The sequence below is a fragment of the Salmo salar genome, chromosome 07, assembly GCF_965601325.2.
Source record: "Salmo salar chromosome 07, fSalSal1, whole genome shotgun sequence".
In the NCBI taxonomy this organism is placed as follows: Eukaryota; Metazoa; Chordata; class Actinopteri; order Salmoniformes; family Salmonidae; genus Salmo; species Salmo salar.
Window position 1 is genome coordinate 7,856,911 of NC_138297.1, and position 25,123 is coordinate 7,882,033.

The 25,123-nt window shown below is 42.9% G+C and overlaps 17 non-coding genes across 17 annotated transcripts; all 17 read right to left on the minus strand.

Annotated features, from left to right (window-relative positions):
- Window positions 1-885: 885 nt before the first annotated feature.
- On the minus strand, window positions 886-958 carry trnar-ccu (transfer RNA arginine (anticodon CCU)). Its single transcript has one exon. It is a non-coding gene; the product is annotated as a tRNA-Arg (tRNA).
- Window positions 959-4,213: 3,255 nt separating this feature from the next.
- trnar-ccu (transfer RNA arginine (anticodon CCU)) lies at window positions 4,214-4,286 on the minus strand. The gene has a single exon. It is a non-coding gene; the product is annotated as a tRNA-Arg (tRNA).
- Window positions 4,287-5,093: 807 nt separating this feature from the next.
- trnar-ucu (transfer RNA arginine (anticodon UCU)) lies at window positions 5,094-5,166 on the minus strand. Its single transcript has one exon. It is a non-coding gene; the product is annotated as a tRNA-Arg (tRNA).
- A 1,242-nt stretch (window positions 5,167-6,408) lies between these two features.
- Window positions 6,409-6,481, minus strand: trnar-ccu (transfer RNA arginine (anticodon CCU)). The gene has a single exon. It is a non-coding gene; the product is annotated as a tRNA-Arg (tRNA).
- Window positions 6,482-8,075: 1,594 nt separating this feature from the next.
- trnar-ccu (transfer RNA arginine (anticodon CCU)) lies at window positions 8,076-8,148 on the minus strand. Its single transcript has one exon. It is a non-coding gene; the product is annotated as a tRNA-Arg (tRNA).
- Window positions 8,149-8,955: 807 nt separating this feature from the next.
- On the minus strand, window positions 8,956-9,028 carry trnar-ucu (transfer RNA arginine (anticodon UCU)). The gene has a single exon. It is a non-coding gene; the product is annotated as a tRNA-Arg (tRNA).
- Window positions 9,029-10,270: 1,242 nt separating this feature from the next.
- On the minus strand, window positions 10,271-10,343 carry trnar-ccu (transfer RNA arginine (anticodon CCU)). The gene has a single exon. It is a non-coding gene; the product is annotated as a tRNA-Arg (tRNA).
- A 3,340-nt stretch (window positions 10,344-13,683) lies between these two features.
- trnar-ccu (transfer RNA arginine (anticodon CCU)) lies at window positions 13,684-13,756 on the minus strand. Its single transcript has one exon. It is a non-coding gene; the product is annotated as a tRNA-Arg (tRNA).
- An 806-nt stretch (window positions 13,757-14,562) lies between these two features.
- trnar-ucu (transfer RNA arginine (anticodon UCU)) lies at window positions 14,563-14,635 on the minus strand. The gene has a single exon. It is a non-coding gene; the product is annotated as a tRNA-Arg (tRNA).
- A 1,580-nt stretch (window positions 14,636-16,215) lies between these two features.
- trnar-ucu (transfer RNA arginine (anticodon UCU)) lies at window positions 16,216-16,288 on the minus strand. Its single transcript has one exon. It is a non-coding gene; the product is annotated as a tRNA-Arg (tRNA).
- An 806-nt stretch (window positions 16,289-17,094) lies between these two features.
- trnar-ucu (transfer RNA arginine (anticodon UCU)) lies at window positions 17,095-17,167 on the minus strand. Its single transcript has one exon. It is a non-coding gene; the product is annotated as a tRNA-Arg (tRNA).
- A 1,580-nt stretch (window positions 17,168-18,747) lies between these two features.
- Window positions 18,748-18,820, minus strand: trnar-ucu (transfer RNA arginine (anticodon UCU)). The gene has a single exon. It is a non-coding gene; the product is annotated as a tRNA-Arg (tRNA).
- An 806-nt stretch (window positions 18,821-19,626) lies between these two features.
- On the minus strand, window positions 19,627-19,699 carry trnar-ucu (transfer RNA arginine (anticodon UCU)). Its single transcript has one exon. It is a non-coding gene; the product is annotated as a tRNA-Arg (tRNA).
- Window positions 19,700-21,279: 1,580 nt separating this feature from the next.
- Window positions 21,280-21,352, minus strand: trnar-ucu (transfer RNA arginine (anticodon UCU)). The gene has a single exon. It is a non-coding gene; the product is annotated as a tRNA-Arg (tRNA).
- A 1,595-nt stretch (window positions 21,353-22,947) lies between these two features.
- On the minus strand, window positions 22,948-23,020 carry trnar-ucu (transfer RNA arginine (anticodon UCU)). The gene has a single exon. It is a non-coding gene; the product is annotated as a tRNA-Arg (tRNA).
- A 1,027-nt stretch (window positions 23,021-24,047) lies between these two features.
- trnar-ucu (transfer RNA arginine (anticodon UCU)) lies at window positions 24,048-24,120 on the minus strand. Its single transcript has one exon. It is a non-coding gene; the product is annotated as a tRNA-Arg (tRNA).
- Window positions 24,121-24,898: 778 nt separating this feature from the next.
- trnar-ccu (transfer RNA arginine (anticodon CCU)) lies at window positions 24,899-24,971 on the minus strand. The gene has a single exon. It is a non-coding gene; the product is annotated as a tRNA-Arg (tRNA).
- Between the last annotated feature and the right edge of the window lie 152 nt (window positions 24,972-25,123).

Sequence of the window (25,123 nt, forward strand, 5' to 3'; positions counted from 1 at the left end):
TTTTGTTAATCTCTATTTGCACTTCCTTTCTAAAAATTCAATAGCTTCAACATCTTTGTTACATGAAGTCTCTTCTTCTTTCCCAAACTGCCTTCATCGACCCCAGATGGGACTCGAACCCACAATCCCTGGCTTAGAAGGGCAGTGCATTATCCATTAGGCCACTAGGGTACTTGCCTAAATCTATCTTGATAGCAGAGAGTGGTTTCGATCCATCGACCTCTGGGTTACGGGGCCATCACGCTACCGCTGCACCTCTGTAATCAGTGTGACCTATACAAACTGACAGAAGCAGTCAAACAAAGAATCACAGAGGGCACTGAGACATGCCCATGAAATTATGCTATTTTTTATTTATGGTTGCAATTAATTTCTAAAAATAAAAATGGATTGCAGAGGATGGTTTCATCCATCAACCTCTGGGCCCATCACGTTACCGCAGCGCCACTCTGCTTCAACCCACGGAGGGCACTGAGACATGCCATTGCTATTATGCTTTTTTTTATCCCTGGTTGCAGTTCATTTCTGAAAATAAAAATGGATTGCAGAGGATGGTTTCAATCTATAGGCCTCTGGGTTATGGGCCCAGCACGCTTCTGCTGGGACACTCTGTTTTCAGCCACCCCTGACAAGACTTAAACTCACAATCTCTGGCTTGGGAGGCCAGTTTTTTTAGGCATCTGGGGCATGGTGTAATAGCATGACCTATACGAACTGATAGAAACAGTAAAAAAAAGAATCACCAAGGGCAATGAGACATGCCGAAGATATTATGCTTTTTTTGATCGCTGGTTGCAATTAATTTCTAAAAATAAAAATTGTTAGCTGAGGATGGCTTCAGGTCATCAACCTCGGGGCCCAGCTCGTTTCCACAGCGCCACAACCCACCCCAGAAGGGACTCGAACCCTCAATCCCTGGCTTAGGAGGCCAGTGCCTTATCCATTAGGCCACTGGGGCACTGCGAAGATAGAATGACCTATACGAACTGATAGAAGCAGTAAGGAAAATATATAATGGAAGGCAATGAGAAATGCCCATGAAATTATGCTTTGCCCATGAAATTATGCTTTTTTTGATTTATGGTTGCACTTCATTGCTACAAATAAAACTGGATAGCAGAGGATGGTTTCCATCCATCGACCTCTGGGTTATGGGCCCAGCACGCTTCCGCTGGGAAACTCTGCAGCCGCCCCTGACAAGAATTAAACTCACAATCCCTGGCATGGGAGGCCAGTTTTTTAGGCATCTGGGGCATGGTGTTATAGCATGACCTATACGAACTGATAGAAACAGTAAAAAAAAGAATCACGTAGGGCACTGAGACATGCCCATGATATTTTGCTTTTTTTGAACGCTGGTTGCAATTAATTTGTAAAAATAAAGATTGTTAGCAGTTTTTATATTTCTGTTTGCTGAAAACAAACTGGATAGAAGAGGATGGTTTCGATCCATAAATCACTGGGTTAACTGCTCAGCATACTTGCACTTCATCACTCCACTTTCAGGCACCCCAAAATAATACTTGAACTCACAATACATGGATTAGGAGGCCAGTTTCTTAGGCCACTGTGGCACTGTGTGATCAGCATGACCTATACGAACTGATAGAAGCAGATTAAAAAAAAGAAGCACGAAGGGCAGAGAGACATGCCCATGAAAGTATACTTTTTGTTAATCCCTATTTGCACTTCATTTCTGAAAATTCAATAGCTTGAACATCTTTGTTACATGAACTCTCTTCTTCTTTCCCAAACTGCCTTCATCCACCCCAGATGGGACTCGAACCCACAATCCCTGGCTTAGAAGGCCTTATCCATTAGGCCACTAGGGTACTTGCCAAAAGCTATCTTGATAGCAGAGAGTGGTTTCGATCCATCGACCTCTGGGTTACGGGGCCATCACGCTACCTCTGCACCTCTGTAATCAGTGTGACCTATACAAACTGACAGAAGCAGTCAAACAAAGAATCACAGAGGGCACTGAGACATGCCCATGAAATTATGCTATTTTTTATTTATGGTTGCAATCAATTTCTAAAAATAAAAATGGATTGCAGAGGATGGTTTCATCCATCAACCTCTGGGCCCATCACGTTTCCGCAGCGCCACTCTGCTTCAACCCACGGAGGGCACTGAGACATGCCATTGCTATTATGCTTTTTTTTATCCCTGGTTGCAGTTCATTTCTGAAAATAAAAATGGATTGCAGAGGATGGTTTCAATCTATAGGCCTCTGGGTTATGGGCCCAGCACGCTTCCGCTGGGACACTCTGTTTTCAGCCACCCCTGACAAGACTTAAACTCACAATCCCTGGCATGGGAGGCCAGTTTTTTATGCATCTGGGGCATGGTGTAATAGCATGACCTATACGAACTGATAGAAACAGTAAAAAAAAAGAATCACCAAGGGCAATGAGACATGCCGAAGATATTATGCTTTTTTTGATCGCTGGTTGCAATTAATTTCTAAAAATAAAAATTGTTAGGTGAGGATGGCTTCAGTTCATCGACCTCTGGGCCCAGCACGTTTCCACAGCGCCACAACCCACCCCAGAAGGGACTCGAACCCTCAATCCCTGGCTTAGGAGGCCAGTGCCTTATCCGTTAGGACACTGGGGCACTGCGGCGATAGAATGACCTATACGAACTGATAGAAGCAGTAAGGAAAATATATAATGGAAGGCAATGAGAAATGCCCATGAAATTATGCTTTGCCCATGAAATTATGCTTTTTTTCATTTATGGTTGCACTTCATTGCTAAAAATAAAACTGGATAGCAGAGGATGGTTTCCATCCATCGACCTCTGGGTTATGGGCCCAGCACGCTTCCGCTGGGAAACTCTGCAGCCGCCCCTGACAAGAATTAAACTCACAATCCCTGGCATGGGAGGCCAGTTTTTTAGGCATCTGGGGCATGGTGTTATAGCATGACCTATACGAACTTATAGAAACAGTAAAAAAAAGAATCACGTAGGGCACTGAGACATGCCCATGATATTTTGCTTTTTTTGAACGCTGGTTGCAATTAATTTGTAAAAAGAAAGATTGTTAGCAGTTTTTATATTTCTGTTTGCTGAAAACAAACTGGATAGAAGAGGATGGTTTCGATCCATAAATCACTGGGTTAACTGCTCAGCATACTTGCACTTCATCACTCCACTTTCAGGCACCCCAAAATAATACTTGAACTCACAATACATGGATTAGGAGGCCAGTTTCTTAGGCCACTGTGGCACTGTGTGATCAGCATGACCTATACGAACTGATAGAAGCAGATTAAAAAAAAGAAGCACGAAGGGCAGAGAGACATGCCCATGAAAGTATACTTTTTGTTAATCCCTATTTGCACTTCATTTCTGAAAATTCAATAGCTTGAACATCTTTGTTACATGAACTCTCTTCTTCTTTCCCAAACTGCCTTCATCCAACCCAGATGGGACTCGAACCCACAATCCCTGGCTTAGAAGGCCAGTGCCTTATCCATTAGGCCACTAGGGTACTTGGCAAAATCTATCTTGATAGCAGAGAGTGGTTTCGATCCATCGACCTCTGGGTTACGGGGCCATCACGCTACCTCTGCACCTCTGTAATCAGTTTGACCTATACAAACTGACAGAAGCAGTCAAACAAAGAATCACAGAGGGCACTGACACATGCCCATGAAATTATGCTATTTTTTATTTATGGTTGCAATCAATTTCTAAAAATAAAAATGGATTGCAGAGGATGGTTTCATCCATCAACCTCTGGGCCCATCACGTTACCGCAGCGCCACTCTGCTTCAACCCACGGAGGGCACTGAGACATGCCATTGCTATTATGCTTTTTTTTATCCCTGGTTGCAGTTCATTTCTGAAAATAAAAATGGATTGCAGAGGATGGTTTCAATCTATAGGCCTCTGGGTTATGGGCCCAGCACGCTTCTGCTGGGACACTCTGTTTTCAGCCACCCCTGACAAGACTTAAACTCACAATCTCTGGCTTGGGAGGCCAGTTTTTTTAGGCATCTGGGGCATGGTGTAATAGCATGACCTATACGAACTGATAGAAACAGTAAAAAAAAGAATCACCAAGGGCAATGAGACATGCCGAAGATATTATGCTTTTTTTGATCGCTGGTTGCAATTAATTTCTAAAAATAAAAATTGTTAGCTGAGGATGGCTTCAGGTCATCAACCTCGGGGCCCAGCTCGTTTCCACAGCGCCACAACCCACCCCAGAAGGGACTCGAACCCTCAATCCCTGGCTTAGGAGGCCAGTGCCTTATCCATTAGGCCACTGGGGCACTGCGAAGATAGAATGACCTATACGAACTGATAGAAGCAGTAAGGAAAATATATAATGGAAGGCAATGAGAAATGCCCATGAAATTATGCTTTGCCCATGAAATTATGCTTTTTTTGATTTATGGTTGCACTTCATTGCTACAAATAAAACTGGATAGCAGAGGATGGTTTCCATCCATCGACCTCTGGGTTATGGGCCCAGCACGCTTCCGCTGGGAAACTCTGCAGCCGCCCCTGACAAGAATTAAACTCACAATCCCTGGCATGGGAGGCCAGTTTTTTAGGCATCTGGGGCATGGTGTTATAGCATGACCTATACGAACTGATAGAAACAGTAAAAAAAAGAATCACGTAGGGCACTGAGACATGCCCATGATATTTTGCTTTTTTTGAACGCTGGTTGCAATTAATTTGTAAAAATAAAGATTGTTAGCAGTTTTTATATTTCTGTTTGCTGAAAACAAACTGGATAGAAGAGGATGGTTTCGATCCATAAATCACTGGGTTAACTGCTCAGCATACTTGCACTTCATCACTCCACTTTCAGGCACCCCAAAATAATACTTGAACTCACAATACATGGATTAGGAGGCCAGTTTCTTAGGCCACTGTGGCACTGTGTGATCAGCATGACCTATACGAACTGATAGAAGCAGATTAAAAAAAAGAAGCACGAAGGGCAGAGAGACATGCCCATGAAAGTATACTTTTTGTTAATCCCTATTTGCACTTCATTTCTGAAAATTCAATAGCTTGAACATCTTTGTTACATGAACTCTCTTCTTCTTTCCCAAACTGCCTTCATCCACCCCAGATGGGACTCGAACCCACAATCCCTGGCTTAGAAGGCCAGTGCCTTATCCATTAGGCCACTAGGGTACTTGCCAAAAGCTATCTTGATAGCAGAGAGTGGTTTCGATCCATCGACCTCTGGGTTACGGGGCCATCACGCTACCTCTGCACCTCTGTAATCAGTGTGACCTATACAAACTGACAGAAGCAGTCAAACAAAGAATCACAGAGGGCACTGAGACATGCCCATGAAATTATGCTATTTTTTATTTATGGTTGCAATCAATTTCTAAAAATAAAAATGGATTGCAGAGGATGGTTTCATCCATCAACCTCTGGGCCCATCATGTTACCGCAGCGCCACTCTGCTTCAACCCACGGAGGGCACTGAGACATGCCATTGCTATTATGCTTTTTTTTATCCCTGGTTGCAGTTCATTTCTGAAAATAAAAATGGATTGCAGAGGATGGTTTCAATCTATAGGCCTCTGGGTTATGGGCCCAGCACGCTTCCGCTGGGACACTCTGTTTTCAGCCACCCCTGACAAGACTTAAACTCACAATCTCTGGCTTGGGAGGCCAGTTTTTTTAGGCATCTGGGGCATGGTGTAATAGCATGACCTATACGAACTGATAGAAACAGTAAAAAAAAGAATCACCAAGGGCAATGAGACATGCCGAAGATATTATGCTTTTTTTGATCGCTGGTTGCAATTAATTTCTAAAAATAAAAATTGTTAGCTGAGGATGGCTTCAGGTCATCAACCTCTGGGCCCAGCTCGTTTCCACAGCGCCACAACCCACCCCAGAAGGGACTCGAAAGCTCAATCCCTGGCATGGGAGGCCAGTTTTTTAGGCATCTGGGGCATGGTGTAATAGCATGACCTATACGAACTGATAGAAGCAGTAAAAAAAAGAATCACCAAGGGCAATGAGACATGCCGAAGATATTATGCTTTTTTTGATCGCTGGTTGCAATTAATTTCTAAAAATAAAAATTGTTAGCTGAGGATGGCTTCAGGTCATCAACCTCTGGGCCCAGCTCGTTTCCACAGCGCCACAACCCACCCCAGAAGGGACTCGAAAGCTCAATCCCTGGAATGGGAGGCCAGTTTTTTAGGCATCTGGGGCATGGTGTAATAGCATGACCTATACGAACTGATAGAAGCAGTAAAAAAAAGAATCACCAAGGGCAATGAGACATGCCGAAGATATTATGCTTTTTTTGAACGCTGGTTGCAATTAATTTCTAAAAATAAAAATTGTTAGGTGAGGATGGCTTCAGTTCATCGACCTCTGGGCCCAGCACGTTTCCACAGCGCCACAACCAACCCCAGAAGGGACTCGAACCCTCAATCCCTGGCTTAGGAGGCCAGTGCCTTATCCATTAGGCCACTGGGGCACTGCGAAGATAGAATGACCTATACGAACTGATAGAAGCAGTAAGGAAAATATATAATGGAAGGCAATGAGAAATGCCCATGAAATTATGCTTTGCCCATGAAATTATGCTTTTTTTCATTTATGGTTGCACTTCATTGCTAAAAATAAAACTGGATAGCAGAGGATGGTTTCCATCCATCGACCTCTGGGTTATGGGCCCAGCACGCTTCCGCTGGGAAACTCTGCAGCCGCCCCTGACAAGAATTAAACTCACAATCCCTGGCATGGGAGGCCAGTTTTTTAGGCATCTGGGGCATGGTGTTATAGCATGACCTATACGAACTTATAGAAACAGTAAAAAAAAGAATCACGTAGGGCACTGAGACATGCCCATGATATTTTGCTTTTTTTGAACGCTGGTTGCAATTAATTTGTAAAAAGAAAGATTGTTAGCAGTTTTTATATTTCTGTTTGCTGAAAACAAACTGGATAGAAGAGGATGGTTTCGATCCATAAATCACTGGGTTAACTGCTCAGCATACTTGCACTTCATCACTCCACTTTCAGGCACCCCAAAATAATACTTGAACTCACAATACATGGATTAGGAGGCCAGTTTCTTAGGCCACTGTGGCACTGTGTGATCAGCATGACCTATACGAACTGATAGAAGCAGATTAAAAAAAAGAAGCACGAAGGGCAGAGAGACATGCCCATGAAAGTATACTTTTTGTTAATCCCTATTTGCACTTCATTTCTGAAAATTCAATAGCTTGAACATCTTTGTTACATGAACTCTCTTCTTCTTTCCCAAACTGCCTTCATCCAACCCAGATGGGACTCGAACCCACAATCCCTGGCTTAGAAGGCCAGTGCCTTATCCATTAGGCCACTAGGGTACTTGGCAAAATCTATCTTGATAGCAGAGAGTGGTTTCGATCCATCGACCTCTGGGTTACGGGGCCATCACGCTACCTCTGCACCTCTGTAATCAGTTTGACCTATACAAACTGACAGAAGCAGTCAAACAAAGAATCACAGAGGGCACTGACACATGCCCATGAAATTATGCTATTTTTTATTTATGGTTGCAATCAATTTCTAAAAATAAAAATGGATTGCAGAGGATGGTTTCATCCATCAACCTCTGGGCCCATCACGTTACCGCAGCGCCACTCTGCTTCAACCCACGGAGGGCACTGAGACATGCCATTGCTATTATGCTTTTTTTTATCCCTGGTTGCAGTTCATTTCTGAAAATAAAAATGGATTGCAGAGGATGGTTTCAATCTATAGGCCTCTGGGTTATGGGCCCAGCACGCTTCTGCTGGGACACTCTGTTTTCAGCCACCCCTGACAAGACTTAAACTCACAATCTCTGGCTTGGGAGGCCAGTTTTTTTAGGCATCTGGGGCATGGTGTAATAGCATGACCTATACGAACTGATAGAAACAGTAAAAAAAAGAATCACCAAGGGCAATGAGACATGCCGAAGATATTATGCTTTTTTTGATCGCTGGTTGCAATTAATTTCTAAAAATAAAAATTGTTAGCTGAGGATGGCTTCAGGTCATCAACCTCGGGGCCCAGCTCGTTTCCACAGCGCCACAACCCACCCCAGAAGGGACTCGAACCCTCAATCCCTGGCTTAGGAGGCCAGTGCCTTATCCATTAGGCCACTGGGGCACTGCGAAGATAGAATGACCTATACGAACTGATAGAAGCAGTAAGGAAAATATATAATGGAAGGCAATGAGAAATGCCCATGAAATTATGCTTTGCCCATGAAATTATGCTTTTTTTGATTTATGGTTGCACTTCATTGCTACAAATAAAACTGGATAGCAGAGGATGGTTTCCATCCATCGACCTCTGGGTTATGGGCCCAGCACGCTTCCGCTGGGAAACTCTGCAGCCGCCCCTGACAAGAATTAAACTCACAATCCCTGGCATGGGAGGCCAGTTTTTTAGGCATCTGGGGCATGGTGTTATAGCATGACCTATACGAACTGATAGAAACAGTAAAAAAAAGAATCACGTAGGGCACTGAGACATGCCCATGATATTTTGCTTTTTTTGAACGCTGGTTGCAATTAATTTGTAAAAATAAAGATTGTTAGCAGTTTTTATATTTCTGTTTGCTGAAAACAAACTGGATAGAAGAGGATGGTTTCGATCCATAAATCACTGGGTTAACTGCTCAGCATACTTGCACTTCATCACTCCACTTTCAGGCACCCCAAAATAATACTTGAACTCACAATACATGGATTAGGAGGCCAGTTTCTTAGGCCACTGTGGCACTGTGTGATCAGCATGACCTATACGAACTGATAGAAGCAGATTAAAAAAAAGAAGCACGAAGGGCAGAGAGACATGCCCATGAAAGTATACTTTTTGTTAATCCCTATTTGCACTTCATTTCTGAAAATTCAATAGCTTGAACATCTTTGTTACATGAACTCTCTTCTTCTTTCCCAAACTGCCTTCATCCACCCCAGATGGGACTCGAACCCACAATCCCTGGCTTAGAAGGCCAGTGCCTTATCCATTAGGCCACTAGGGTACTTGCCAAAAGCTATCTTGATAGCAGAGAGTGGTTTCGATCCATCGACCTCTGGGTTACGGGGCCATCACGCTACCTCTGCACCTCTGTAATCAGTGTGACCTATACAAACTGACAGAAGCAGTCAAACAAAGAATCACAGAGGGCACTGAGACATGCCCATGAAATTATGCTATTTTTTATTTATGGTTGCAATCAATTTCTAAAAATAAAAATGGATTGCAGAGGATGGTTTCATCCATCAACCTCTGGGCCCATCATGTTACCGCAGCGCCACTCTGCTTCAACCCACGGAGGGCACTGAGACATGCCATTGCTATTATGCTTTTTTTTATCCCTGGTTGCAGTTCATTTCTGAAAATAAAAATGGATTGCAGAGGATGGTTTCAATCTATAGGCCTCTGGGTTATGGGCCCAGCACGCTTCCGCTGGGACACTCTGTTTTCAGCCACCCCTGACAAGACTTAAACTCACAATCTCTGGCTTGGGAGGCCAGTTTTTTTAGGCATCTGGGGCATGGTGTAATAGCATGACCTATACGAACTGATAGAAACAGTAAAAAAAAGAATCACCAAGGGCAATGAGACATGCCGAAGATATTATGCTTTTTTTGATCGCTGGTTGCAATTAATTTCTAAAAATAAAAATTGTTAGCTGAGGATGGCTTCAGGTCATCAACCTCTGGGCCCAGCTCGTTTCCACAGCGCCACAACCCACCCCAGAAGGGACTCGAAAGCTCAATCCCTGGCATGGGAGGCCAGTTTTTTAGGCATCTGGGGCATGGTGTAATAGCATGACCTATACGAACTGATAGAAGCAGTAAAAAAAAGAATCACCAAGGGCAATGAGACATGCCGAAGATATTATGCTTTTTTTGATCGCTGGTTGCAATTAATTTCTAAAAATAAAAATTGTTAGCTGAGGATGGCTTCAGGTCATCAACCTCTGGGCCCAGCTCGTTTCCACAGCGCCACAACCCACCCCAGAAGGGACTCGAAAGCTCAATCCCTGGAATGGGAGGCCAGTTTTTTAGGCATCTGGGGCATGGTGTAATAGCATGACCTATACGAACTGATAGAAGCAGTAAAAAAAAGAATCACCAAGGGCAATGAGACATGCCGAAGATATTATGCTTTTTTTGAACGCTGGTTGCAATTAATTTCTAAAAATAAAAATTGTTAGGTGAGGATGGCTTCAGTTCATCGACCTCTGGGCCCAGCACGTTTCCACAGCGCCACAACCAACCCCAGAAGGGACTCGAACCCTCAATCCCTGGCTTAGGAGGCCAGTGCCTTATCCATTAGGCCACTGGGGCACTGCGAAGATAGAATGACCTATACGAACTGATAGAAGCAGTAAGGAAAATATATAATGGAAGGCAATGAGAAATGCCCATGAAATTATGCTTTGCCCATGAAATTATGCTTTTTTTCATTTATGGTTGCACTTCATTGCTAAAAATAAAACTGGATAGCAGAGGATGGTTTCCATCCATCGACCTCTGGGTTATGGGCCCAGCACGCTTCCGCTGGGAAACTCTGCAGCCGCCCCTGACAAGAATTAAACTCACAATCCCTGGCATGGGAGGCCAGTTTTTTAGGCATCTGGGGCATGGTGTTATAGCATGACCTATACGAACTGATAGAAACAGTAAAAAAAAGAATCACGTAGGGCACTGAGACATGCCCATGATATTTTGCTTTTTTTGAACGCTGGTTGCAATTAATTTGTAAAAATAAAGATTGTTAGCAGTTTTTATATTTCTGTTTGCTGAAAACAAACTGGATAGAAGAGGATGGTTTCGATCCATAAATCACTGGGTTAACTGCTCAGCATACTTGCGCTTCATCACTCCACTTTCAGGCACCCCAAAACAATACTTGAACTGACAATACATGGATTAGGAGGCCAGTTTCTTAGGCCACTGTGGCACTGTGTGATCAGCATGACCTATACGAACTGATAGAAGCAGATTCAAAAAAAGAATCACGAAGGGCAGAGAGACATGCCCATGAAAGTATACTTTTTGTTAATCTCTATTTGCACTTCCTTTCTAAAAATTCAATAGCTTCAACATCTTTGTTACATGAAGTCTCTTCTTCTTTCCCAAACTGCCTTCATCGACCCCAGATGGGACTCGAACCCACAATCCCTGGCTTAGAAGGGCAGTGCATTATCCATTAGGCCACTAGGGTACTTGCCTAAATCTATCTTGATAGCAGAGAGTGGTTTCGATCCATCGACCTCTGGGTTACGGGGCCATCACGCTACCGCTGCACCTCTGTAATCAGTGTGACCTATACAAACTGACAGAAGCAGTCAAACAAAGAATCACAGAGGGCACTGAGACATGCCCATGAAATTATGCTATTTTTTATTTATGGTTGCAATTAATTTCTAAAAATAAAAATGGATTGCAGAGGATGGTTTCATCCATCAACCTCTGGGCCCATCACGTTTCCGCAGCGCCACTCTGCTTCAACCCACGGAGGGCACTGAGACATGCCATTGATATTATGCTTTTTTTTATCCCTGGTTGCAGTTCACTTCTGAAAATAAAAATGGATTGCAGAGGATGGTTTCAATCTATAGGCCTCTGGGTTATGGGCCCAGCACGCTTCTGCTGGGACACTCTGTTTTCAGCCACCCCTGACAAGACTTAAACTCACAATCTCTGGCTTGGGAGGCCAGTTTTTTAGGCATCTGGGGCATGGTGTAATAGCATGACCTATACGAACTGATAGAAACAGTAAAAAAAAATAATCACCAAGGGCAATGAGACATGCCGAAGATATTATGCTTTTTTTGATCGCTGGTTGCAATTAATTTCTAAAAATAAAAATTGTTAGCTGAGGATGGCTTCAGGTCATCAACCTCTGGGCCCAGCTCGTTTCCACAGCGCCACAACCCACCCCAGAAGGGACTCGAACCCTCAATCCCTGGCTTAGGAGGACAGTGGCCACTGGCCATTAGGCCACTGGGGCACTGCGAAGATAGAATGACCTATACAAACTGATAGAAGCAGTAAGGAAAATGTATAATGGAAGGCAATGAGAAATGCCCATGAAATTATGCTTTGCCCATGAAATTATGCTTTTTTTGATTTATGGTTGCACTTCATTGCTAAAAATAAAACTGGATAGCAGAGGATGGTTTCCATCCATCGACCTCTGGGTTATGGGCCCAGCACTCTTCCGCTGGGAAACTCTGCAGCCACCCCTGACAAGAATTAAACTCACAATCCCTGGCATGGGAGGCCAGTTTTTTAGGCATCTGGGGCATGGTGTTATAGCATGACCTATACGAACTTATAGAAACAGTAAAAAAAAGAATCACGTAGGGCACTGAGACATGCCCATGATATTTTGCTTTTTTTGAACGCTGGTTGCAATTAATTTGTAAAAAGAAAGATTGTTAGCAGTTTTTATATTTCTGTTTGCTGAAAACAAACTGGATAGAAGAGGATGGTTTCGATCCATAAATCACTGGGTTAACTGCTCAGCATACTTGCACTTCATCACTCCACTTTCAGGCACCCCAAAATAATACTTGAACTCACAATACATGGATTAGGAGGCCAGTTTCTTAGGCCACTGTGGCACTGTGTGATCAGCATGACCTATACGAACTGATAGAAGCAGATTCAAAAAAAGAATCACGAAGGGCAGAAAGTATACTTTTTGTTCATCTCTATTTGCACTTCCTTTCTAAAAATTCAATAGCTTCAACATCTTTGTTACATGAACTCTCTTCTTCTTTCCCAAACTGCCTTCATCCACCCCAGATAGGACTTGAACCCACAATCCCTGGTTTAGGAGGCCAGTGCCTTATCCATTAGGCCACTGGGGCACTGGAAATATATAATGACCTATACAAACTGATAGAAGCAGTAAGGAAAATATATAATGGAAGGCAATGAGAAATGCCCATGAAATTATGCTTTGCCCATGAAATTATGCTTTTTTTGATTTATGGTTGCACTTCATTGCTAAAAATAAAACTGGATAGCAGAGGATGGTTTCCATCCATCGACCTCTGGGTTATGGGCCCAGCATGCTTCCGCTGGGAAACTCTGCAGCCGCCCCTGACAAGAATTAAACTCACAATCCCTGGCATGGGAGGCCAGTTTTTTAGGCATCTGGGGCATGGTGTTATAGCATGACCTATACGAACTGATAGAAACAGTAAAAAAAAGAATCACGTAGGGCACTGAGACATGCCCATGATATTTTGCTTTTTTTGAACGCTGGTTGCAATTAATTTGTAAAAATAAAGATTGTTAGCAGTTTTTATATTTCTGTTTGCTGAAAACAAACTGGATAGAAGAGGATGGTTTCGATCCATAAATCACTGGGTTAACTGCTCAGCATACTTGCACTTCATCACTCCACTTTCAGGCACCCCAAAATAATACTTGAACTCACAATACATGGATTAGGAGGCTAGTTTCTTAGGCCACTGTGGCACTGTGTGATCAGCATGACCTATACGAACTGATAAAACAGATTCAAAAAAATAATCACGAAGGGCAGAGAGACATGCCCATGAAAGTATACTTTTTGTTAATCTCTATTTGCACTTCCTTTCTAAAAATTCAATAGCTTCAACATCTTTGTTACATGAACTCTCTTCTTCTTTCCCAAACTGCCTTCATCCACCCCAGATAGGACTTGAACCCACAATCCCTGGCTTAGGAGGCCAGTGCCTTATCCATTAGGCCACTGGGGCACTGCAAATATATAATGACCTATACGAACTGATAGAAGCAGTAAGGAAAATATATAATGGAAGGCAATGAGAAATGCCCATGAAATTATGCTTTGCCCATGAAATTATTCTTTTTTTGATTTATGGTTGCACTTCATTGCTAAAAATAAAACTGGATAGCAGAGGATGGTTTCCATCCATCGACCTCTGGGTTATGGGCCCAGCATGCTTCCGCTGGGAAACTCTGCAGCCGCCCCTGACAAGAATTAAACTCACAATCCCTGGCATGGGAGGCCAGTTTTTTAGGCATCTGGGGCATGGTGTTATAGCATGACCTATACGAACTGATAGAAACAGTAAAAAAAAGAATCACGTAGGGCACTGAGACATGCCCATGATATTTTGCTTTTTTTGAACGCTGGTTGCAATTAATTTGTAAAAAGAAAGATTGTTAGCAGTTTTTATATTTCTGTTTGCTGAAAACAAACTGGATAGAAGAGGATGGTTTCGATCCATAAATCACTGGGTTAACTGCTCAGCATACTTGCACTTCATCACTCCACTTTCAGGCACCCCAAAATAATACTTGAACTCACAATACATGGATTAGGAGGCCAGTTTCTTAGGCCACTGTGGCACTGTGTGATCAGCATGACCTATACGAACTGATAAAACAGATTCAAAAAAATAATCACGAAGGGCAGAGAGACATGCCCATGAAAGTATACTTTTTGTTAATCTCTATTTGCACTTCCTTTCTAAAAATTCAATAGCTTCAACATCTTTGTTACATGAACTCTCTTCTTCTTTCCCAAACTGCCTTCATCCACCCCAGATGGGACTCGAACCCACAATCCCTGGCTTAGAAGGCCAGTGCCTTATCCATTAGGCCACTAGGGTACTTGCCAAAAGCTATCTTGATAGCAGAGAGTGGTTTCGATCCATCGACCTCTGGGTTACGGGGCCATCACGCTACCGCTGCACCTCTGTAATCATTGTGACCTATACAAACTGACAGAAGCAGTCAAACAAATAATCACAGAGGGCACTGAGACATGCCCATGAAATTATGCTATTTTTTATTTATGGTTGCAATCAATTTCTAAAAATAAAAATGGATTGCAGAGGATGGTTTCATCCATCAACCTCTGGGCCCATCACGTTTCCGCAGCGCCACTCTGCTTCAACCCACGGAGGGCACTGAGACATGCCATTGCTATTATGCTTTTTTTTATCCCTGGTTGCAGTTCATTTCTGAAAATAAAAATGGATTGCAGAGGATGGTTTCAATCTATAGGCCTCTGGGTTATGGGCCCAGCACGCTTCCGCTGGGACACTCTGTTTTCAGCCACCCCTGACAAGACTTAAACTCACAATCTCTGGCTTGGGAGGCCAGTTTTTTTATGCATCTGGGGCATGGTGTAATAGCATGACCTATACGAACTGATAGAAACAGTAAAAAAAAAGAATCACCAAGGGCAATGAGACATGCCGAAGATATTATGCTTTTTTTGATCGCTGGTTGCAATTCATTTCTAAAAATAAAAATTGTTAGGTGAGGATGGCTTCAGTTCATCGACCTCTGGGCCCAGCACGTTTCCACAGCGCCACAACCCACCCCAGAAGGGACTCGAACCCTCAATCCCTGGCTTAGGAGGCCAGTGCCTTATCCGTTAGGACACTGGGGCACTGCGAAGATAGAATGACCTATACGAACTGATAGAAGCAGTAAGGAAAATATATAATGGAAGGCAATGAGAAATGCCCATGAAATTATGCTTTGCCCATGAAATTATGCTTTTTTTCATTTATGGTTGCACTTCATTGCTAAAAATAAAACTGGATAGCAGAGGATGGTTTCCATCCATCGACCTCTGGGTTATGGGCCCAGCACGCTTCCGCTGGGAAACTCTGCAGCCGCCCCTGACAAGAATTAAACTCACAATCCCTGGCATGGGAGGACAGTTTTTTAGGCATCTGGGGCATGGTGTTATAGCATGACCTATACGAACTTATAGAAACAGTAAAAAAAAGAATCACGTAGGGCACTGAGACATGCCCATGATATTTTGATTTTTTTGAACGCTGGTTGCAATTAATTTGTAAAAATAAAGATTGTTAGCAGTTTTTATATTTCTGTTTGCTGAAAACAAACTGGATAGAAGAGGATGGTTTCGATCCATAAATCACTGGGTTAACTGCTCAGCATACTTGCACTTCATCACTCCACTTTCAGGCACCCCAAAATAATACTTGAACTCACAATACATGGATTAGGAGGCCAGTTTCTTAGGCCACTGTGGCACTGTGTGATCAGCATGACCTATACGAACTGATAGAAGCAGATTCAAAAAAAGAATCACGAAGGGCAGAAAGTATACTTTTTGTTCATCTCTATTTGCACTTCCTTTCTAAAAATTCAATAGTTTGAACATCTTTGTTACATGAACTCTCTTCGTCTTTCCCAAACTGCCTTCATCCACCCCAGATAGGACTTGAACCCACAATCCCTGGCTTAGAAGGCCAGTGCCTTATCCATTAGGCCACTGGGGCACTGCGAAGATAGAATGACCTATACGAACTGATAGAAGCAGTAAGGAAAATATATAATGGAAGGCAATGAGAAATGCCCATGAAATTATGCTTTGCCCATGAAATTATGCTTTTTTTGATTTATGGTTGCACTTCATTGCTAAAAATAAAACTGGATAGCAGAGGATGGTTTCCATCCATCGACCTCTGGGTTATGGGCCCAGCACGCTTCCGCTGGGAAACTCTGCAGCCGCCCCTGACAAGAATTAAACTCACAATCCCTGGCATGGGAGGCCAGTTTTTTAGGCATCTGGGGCATGGTGTTATAGCATGACCTATACGAACTGATAGAAACAGTAAAAAAAAGAATCACGTAGGGCACTGAGACATGCCCATGATATTTTGCTTTTTTTGAACGCTGGTTGCAATTAATTTGTAAAAAGAAAGATTGTTAGCAGTTTTTATATTTCTGTTTGCTGAAAACAAACTGGATAGAAGAGGATGGTTTCGATCCATAAATCACTGGGTTAACTGCTCAGCATACTTGCACTTCATCACTCCACTTTCAGGCACCCCAAAATAATACTTGAACTCACAATACATGGATTAGGAGGCCAGTTTCTTAGGCCACTGTGGCACTGTGTGATCAGCATGACCTATACGAACTGATAAAACAGATTCAAAAAAATAATCACGAAGGGCAGAGAGACATGCCCATGAAAGTATACTTTTTGTTAATCTCTATTTGCACTTCCTTTCTAAAAATTCAATAGCTTCAACATCTTTGTTACATGAACTCTCTTCTTCTTTCCCAAACTGCCTTCATCCACCCCAGATGGGACTCGAACCCACAATCCCTGGCTTAGAAGGCCAGTGCCTTATCCATTAGGCCACTAGGGTACTTGCCAAAAGCTATCTTGATAGCAGAGAGTGGTTTCGATCCATCGACCTCTGGGTTACGGGGCCATCACGCTACCGCTGCACCTCTGTAATCATTGTGACCTATACAAACTGACAGAAGCAGTCAAACAAATAATCACAGAGGGCACTGAGACATGCCCATGAAATTATGCTATTTTTTATTTATGGTTGCAATCAATTTCTAAAAATAAAAATGGATTGCAGAGGATGGTTTCATCCATCAACCTCTGGGCCCATCACGTTTCCGCAGCGCCACTCTGCTTCAACCCACGGAGGGCACTGAGACATGCCATTGCTATTATGCTTTTTTTTATCCCTGGTTGCAGTTCATTTCTGAAAATAAAAATGGATTGCAGAGGATGGTTTCAATCTATAGGCCTCTGGGTTATGGGCCCAGCACGCTTCCGCTGGGACACTCTGTTTTCAGCCACCCCTGACAAGACTTAAACTCACAATCTCTGGCTTGGGAGGCCAGTTTTTTTATGCATCTGGGGCATGGTGTAATAGCATGACCTATACGAACTGATAGAAACAGTAAAAAAAAAGAATCACCAAGGGCAATGAGACATGCCGAAGATATTATGCTTTTTTTGATCGCTGGTTGCAATTCATTTCTAAAAATAAAAATTGTTAGGTGAGGATGGCTTCAGTTCATCGACCTCTGGGCCCAGCACGTTTCCACAGCGCCACAACCCACCCCAGAAGGGACTCGAACCCTCAATCCCTGGCTTAGGAGGCCAGTGCCTTATCCGTTAGGACACTGGGGCACTGCGAAGATAGAATGACCTATACGAACTGATAGAAGCAGTAAGGAAAATATATAATGGAAGGCAATGAGAAATGCCCATGAAATTATGCTTTGCCCATGAAATTATGCTTTTTTTCATTTATGGTTGCACTTCATTGCTAAAAATAAAACTGGATAGCAGAGGATGGTTTCCATCCATCGACCTCTGGGTTATGGGCCCAGCACGCTTCCGCTGGGAAACTCTGCAGCCGCCCCTGACAAGAATTAAACTCACAATCCCTGGCATGGGAGGACAGTTTTTTAGGCATCTGGGGCATGGTGTTATAGCATGACCTATACGAACTTATAGAAACAGTAAAAAAAAGAATCACGTAGGGCACTGAGACATGCCCATGATATTTTGATTTTTTTGAACGCTGGTTGCAATTAATTTGTAAAAATAAAGATTGTTAGCAGTTTTTATATTTCTGTTTGCTGAAAACAAACTGGATAGAAGAGGATGGTTTCGATCCATAAATCACTGGGTTAACTGCTCAGCATACTTGCACTTCATCACTCCACTTTCAGGCACCCCAAAATAATACTTGAACTCACAATACATGGATTAGGAGGCCAGTTTCTTAGGCCACTGTGGCACTGTGTGATCAGCATGACCTATACGAACTGATAGAAGCAGATTCAAAAAAAGAATCACGAAGGGCAGAAAGTATACTTTTTGTTCATCTCTATTTGCACTTCCTTTCTAAAAATTCAATAGCTTCAACATCTTTGTTACATGAACTCTCTTCTTCTTTCCCAAACTGCCTTCATCCACCCCAGATAGGACTTGAACCCACAATCCCTGGCTTAGAAGGCCAGTGCCTTATCCATTAGGCCACTGGGGCACTGCGAAGATAGAATGACCTATACGAACTGATAGAAGCAGTAAGGAAAATATATAATGGAAGGCAATGAGAAATGCCCATGAAATTATGCTTTGCCCATGAAATTATGCTTTTTTTGATTTATGGTTGCACTTCATTGCTAAAAATAAAACTGGATAGCAGAGGATGGTTTCCATCCATCGACCTCTGGGTTATGGGCCCAGCACGCTTCCGCTGGGAAACTCTGCAGCCGCCCCTGACAAGAATTAAACTCACAATCCCTGGCATGGGAGGCCAGTTTTTTAGGCATCTGGGGCATGGTGTTATAGCATGACCTATACGAACTGATAGAAACAGTAAAAAAAAGAATCACGTAGGGCACTGAGACATGCCCATGATATTTTGCTTTTTTTGAACGCTGGTTGCAATTAATTTGTAAAAATAAAGATTGTTAGCAGTTTTTATATTTCTGTTTGCTGAAAACAAACTGGATAGAAGAGGATGGTTTCGATCCATAAATCACTGGGTTAACTGCTCAGCATACTTGCACTTCATCACTCCACTTTCAGGCACCCCAAAATAATACTTGAACTCACAATACATGGATTAGGAGGCCAGTTTCTTAGGCCACTGTGGCACTGTGTGATCAGCATGACCTATACGAACTGATAAAACAGATTCAAAAAAAGAATCACGAAGGGCAGAGAGACATGCCCATGAAAGTATACTTTTTGTTAATCTCTATTTGCACTTCCTTTCTAAAAATTCAATAGCTTCAACATCTTTGTTACATGAACTCTCTTCTTCTTTCCCAAACTGCCTTCATCCACCCCAGATGGGACTCGAACCCACAATCCCTGGCTTAGAAGGCCAGTGCCTTATCCATTAGGCCACTAGGGTACTTGCCAAAAGCTATCTTGATAGCAGAGAGTGGTTTCGATCCATCGACCTCTGGGTTACGGGGCCATCACGCTACCGCTGCACCTCTGTAATCATTGTGACCTATACAAACTGACAGAAGCAGTCAAACAAATAATCACAGAGGGCACTGAGACATGCCCATGAAATTATGCAATTTTTTATTTATGGTTGCAATCAATTTCTAAAAATAAAAATGGATTGCAGAGGATGGTTTCATCCATCAACCTCTGGGCCCATCACGTTTCCGCAGCGCCACTCTGCTTCAACCCACGGAGGGCACTGAGACATGCCATTGCTATTATGCTTTTTTTTATCCCTGGTTGCAGTTCATTTCTGAAAATAAAAATGGATTGCAGAGGATGGTTTCAATCTATAGGCCTCTGGGTTATGGGCCCAGCACGCTTCCGCTGGGACACTCTGTTTTCAGCCACCCCTGACAAGACTTAAACTCACAATCTCTGGCTTGGGAGGCCAGTTTTTTTATGCATCTGGGGCATGGTGTAATAGCATGACCTATACGAACTGATAGAAACAGTAAAAAAAAAGAATCACCAAGGGCAATGAGACATGCCGAAGATATTATGCTTTTTTTGATCGCTGGTTGCAATTAATTTCTAAAAATAAAAATTGTTAGGTGAGGATGGCTTCAGTTCATCGACCTCTGGGCCCAGCACGTTTCCACAGCGCCACAACCCACCCCAGAAGGGACTCGAACCCTCAATCCCTGGCTTAGGAGGCCAGTGCCTTATCCGTTAGGACACTGGGGCACTGCGGCGATAGAATGACCTATACGAACTGATAGAAGCAGTAAGGAAAATATATAATGGAAGGCAATGAGAAATGCCCATGAAATTATGCTTTGCCCATGAAATTATGCTTTTTTTCATTTATGGTTGCACTTCATTGCTAAAAATAAAACTGGATAGCAGAGGATGGTTTCCATCCATCGACCTCTGGGTTATGGGCCCAGCACGCTTCCGCTGGGAAACTCTGCAGCCGCCCCTGACAAGAATTAAACTCACAATCCCTGGCATGGGAGGCATGTTTTTTAGGCATCTGGGGCATGGTGTTATAGCATGACCTATACGAACTTATAGAAACAGTAAAAAAAAGAATCACGTAGGGCACTGAGACATGCCCATGATATTTTGATTTTTTTTAACGCTGGTTGCAATTAATTTGTAAAAATAAAGATTGTTAGCAGTTTTTATATTTCTGTTTGCTGAAAACAAACTGGATAGAAGAGGATGGTTTCGATCCATAAATCACTGGGTTAACTGCTCAGCATACTTGCACTTCATCACTCCACTTTCAGGCACCCCAAAATAATACTTGAACTCACAATACATGGATTAGGAGGCCAGTTTCTTAGGCCACTGTGGCACTGTGTGATCAGCATGACCTATACGAACTGATAGAAGCAGATTCAAAAAAAGAATCACGAAGGGCAGAAAGTATACTTTTTGTTCATCTCTATTTGCACTTCCTTTCTAAAAATTCAATAGCTTCAACATCTCTGTTACATGAACTCTCTTCTTCTTTCCCAAACTGCCTTCATCCACCCCAGATGGGACTCGAACCCACAATCCCTGGCTTAGAAGGCCAGTGCCTTATCCATTAGGCCACTAGGGTACTTGCCAAAAGCTATCTTGATAGCAGAGAGTGGTTTCGATCCATCGACCTCTGGGTTACGGGGCCATCACGCTACCGCTGCACCTCTGTAATCATTGTGACCTATACAAACTGACAGAAGCAGTCAAACAAATAATCACAGAGGGCACTGAGACATGCCCATGAAATTATGCTATTTTTTATTTATGGTTGCAATCAATTTCTAAAAATAAAAATGGATTGCAGAGGATGGTTTCATCCATCAACCTCTGGGCCCATCACGTTTCCGCAGCGCCACTCTGCTTCAACCCACGGAGGGCACTGAGACATGCCATTGCTATTATGCTTTTTTTTATCCCTGGTTGCAGTTCATTTCTGAAAATAAAAATGGATTGCAGAGGATGGTTTCAATCTATAGGCCTCTGGGTTATGGGCCCAGCACGCTTCCGCTGGGACACTCTGTTTTCAGCCACCCCTGACAAGACTTAAACTCACAATCTCTGGCTTGGGAGGCCAGTTTTTTTATGCATCTGGGGCATGGTGTAATAGCATGACCTATACGAACTGATAGAAACAGTAAAAAAAAAGAATCACCAAGGGCAATGAGACATGCCGAAGATATTATGCTTTTTTTGATCGCTGGTTGCAATTAATTTCTAAAAATAAAAATTGTTAGGTGAGGATGGCTTCAGTTCATCGACCTCTGGGCCCAGCACGTTTCCACAGCGCCACAACCCACCCCAGAAGGGACTCGAACCCTCAATCCCTGGCTTAGGAGGCCAGTGCCTTATCCGTTAGGACACTGGGGCACTGCGGCGATAGAATGACCTATACGAACTGATAGAAGCAGTAAGGAAAATATATAATGGAAGGCAATGAGAAATGCCCATGAAATTATGCTTTGCCCATGAAATTATGCTTTTTTTCATTTATGGTTGCACTTCATTGCTAAAAATAAAACTGGATAGCAGAGGATGGTTTCCATCCATCGACCTCTGGGTTATGGGCCCAGCACGCTTCCGCTGGGAAACTCTGCAGCCGCCCCTGACAAGAATTAAACTCACAATCCCTGGCATGGGAGGCCAGTTTTTTAGGCATCTGGGGCATGGTGTTATAGCATGACCTATACGAACTTATAGAAACAGTAAAAAAAAGAATCACGTAGGGCACTGAGACATGCCCATGATATTTTGCTTTTTTTGAACGCTGGTTGCAATTAATTTGTAAAAAGAAAGATTGTTAGCAGTTTTTATATTTCTGTTTGCTGAAAACAAACTGGATAGAAGAGGATGGTTTCGATCCATAAATCACTGGGTTAACTGCTCAGCATACTTGCACTTCATCACTCCACTTTCAGGCACCCCAAAATAATACTTGAACTCACAATACATGGATTAGGAGGCCAGTTTCTTAGGCCACTGTGGCACTGTGTGATCAGCATGACCTATACGAACTGATAGAAGCAGATAAAAAAAAAGAAGCACGAAGGGCAGAGAGACATGCCCATGAAAGTATACTTTTTGTTAATCCCTATTTGCACTTCATTTCTGAAAATTCAATAGCTTGAACATCTTTGTTACATGAACTCTCTTCTTCTTTCCCAAACTGCCTTCATCCACCCCAGATGGGACTCGAACCCACAATCCCTGGCTTAGAAGGCCAGTGCCTTATCCATTAGGCCACTAGGGTACTTTCCAAAATCTATCTTGATAGCAGAGAGTGGTTTCGATCCATCGACCTCTGGGTTACGGGGCCATCACGCTACCGCTGCACCTCTGTAATCAGTGTGACCTATACAAACTGATAGAAGCAGTCAAACAAAGAATCACAGAGGGCACTGAGACATGCCCATGAAATTATGCTATTTTTTATTTATGGTTGCAATCAATTTCTAAAAATAAAAATGGATTGCAGAGGATGGTTTCATCCATCAACCTCTGGGCCCATCACGTTTCCGCAGCGCCACTCTGCTTCAACCCACGGAGGGCACTGAGACATGCCATTGCTATTATGCTTTTTTTTATCCCTGGTTGCAGTTCATTTCTGAAAATAAAAATGGATTGCAGAGGATGGTTTCAATCTATAGGCCTCTGGGTTATGGGCCCAGCACGCTTCCGCTGGGACACTCTGTTTTCAGCCACCCCTGACAAGACTTAAACTCACAATCTCTGGCTTGGGAGGCCAGTTTTTTTAGGCATCTGGGGCATGGTGTAATAGCATGACCTATACGAACTGATAGAAACAGTAAAAAAAAGAATCACATAGGGCACTGAGACATGCCCATGATATTTTGCTTTTTTTGAACGCTGGTTGCAATTAATTTGTAAAAATAAAGATTGTTAGCAGTTTTTATATTTCTGTTTGCTGAAAACAAACTGGATAGAAGAGGATGGTTTCGATCCATAAATCACTGGGTTAACTGCTCAGCATACTTGCACTTCATCACTCCACTTTCAGGCACCCCAAAATAATACTTGAACTCACAATACATGGATTAGGAGGCCAGTTTCTTAGGACACTGTGGCACTGTGTGATCAGCATGACCTATACGAACTGATAGAAGCAGATTCAAAAAAAGAATCACGAAGGGCAGAGAGACATGCCCATGAAAGTATACGTTTTGTTAATCTCTATTTGCACTTCCTTTCTAAAAATTCAATAGCTTCAACATCTTTGTTACATGAACTCTCTTCTTCTTTCCCAAACTGCCTTCATCCACCCCAGATGGGACTTGAACCCACAATCCCTGGCTTAGAAGGCCAGTGCCTTATCCATTAGGCCACTAGGGTACTTCCCGAAATCTATCTTGATAGCAGAGAGTGGTTTCATCCATCAACCTCTGGGCCCATCACGTTTCCGCAGCGCCACTGCTTCAACCCACGGAGGGCACTGAGACATGCCATTGATATTATGCTTTTTTTTATCCCTGGTTGCAGTTCACTTCTGAAAATAAAAATGGATTGCAGAGGATGGTTTCAATCTATAGGCCTCTGGGTTATGGGCCCAGCACGCTTCTGCTGGGGCACTCTGTTTTCAGCCACCCCTGACAAGACTTAAACTCACAATCTCTGGCTTGGGTGGCCAGTTTTTTAGGCATCTGGGGCATGGTGTAATAGCATGACCTATACGAACTGATAGAAACAGTAAAAAAAAAGAATCACCAAGGGCAATGAGACATGCCGAAGATATTATGCTTTTTTTTATCGCTGGTTGCAATTAATTTCTAAAAATAAAATTGTTAGCTGAGGATGGCTTCAGGTCATCAACCTCTGGGCCCAGCTCGTTTCCACAGCGCCACAACCCACCCCAGAAGGGACTCGAAAGCTCAATCCCTGGCATGGGAGGCCGGTTTTTTAGGCATCTGGGGCATGGTGTTATAGTATGACCTATACGAACTGATAGAAACAGTAAAAAAAAAGAATCACCAAGGGCAAAGAGACATGCCGAAGATATTATGCTTTTTTTGATCGCTGGTTGCAATTAATTTCTAAAAATAAAAATTGTTAGCTGAGGATGGTTTCAGTTGATCGACCTCTGGGCACAGCATGTTTCCACAGTGCCACAACTCACCCCAGAAGGGACTCGAACCCTCAATCCCTTGCTTAGGAGGCCAGTGCCTTATCCATTAGGCCACTGGGGCACTGCGAAGATAGAATGACCTATACGAACTGATAGAAGCAGTAAGGAAAATATATAATGGAAGGCAATGAGAAATGCCCATGAAATTATGCTTTGCCCATGAAATTATGCTTTTTTTGATTTATGGTTGCACTTCATTGCTAAAAATAAAAC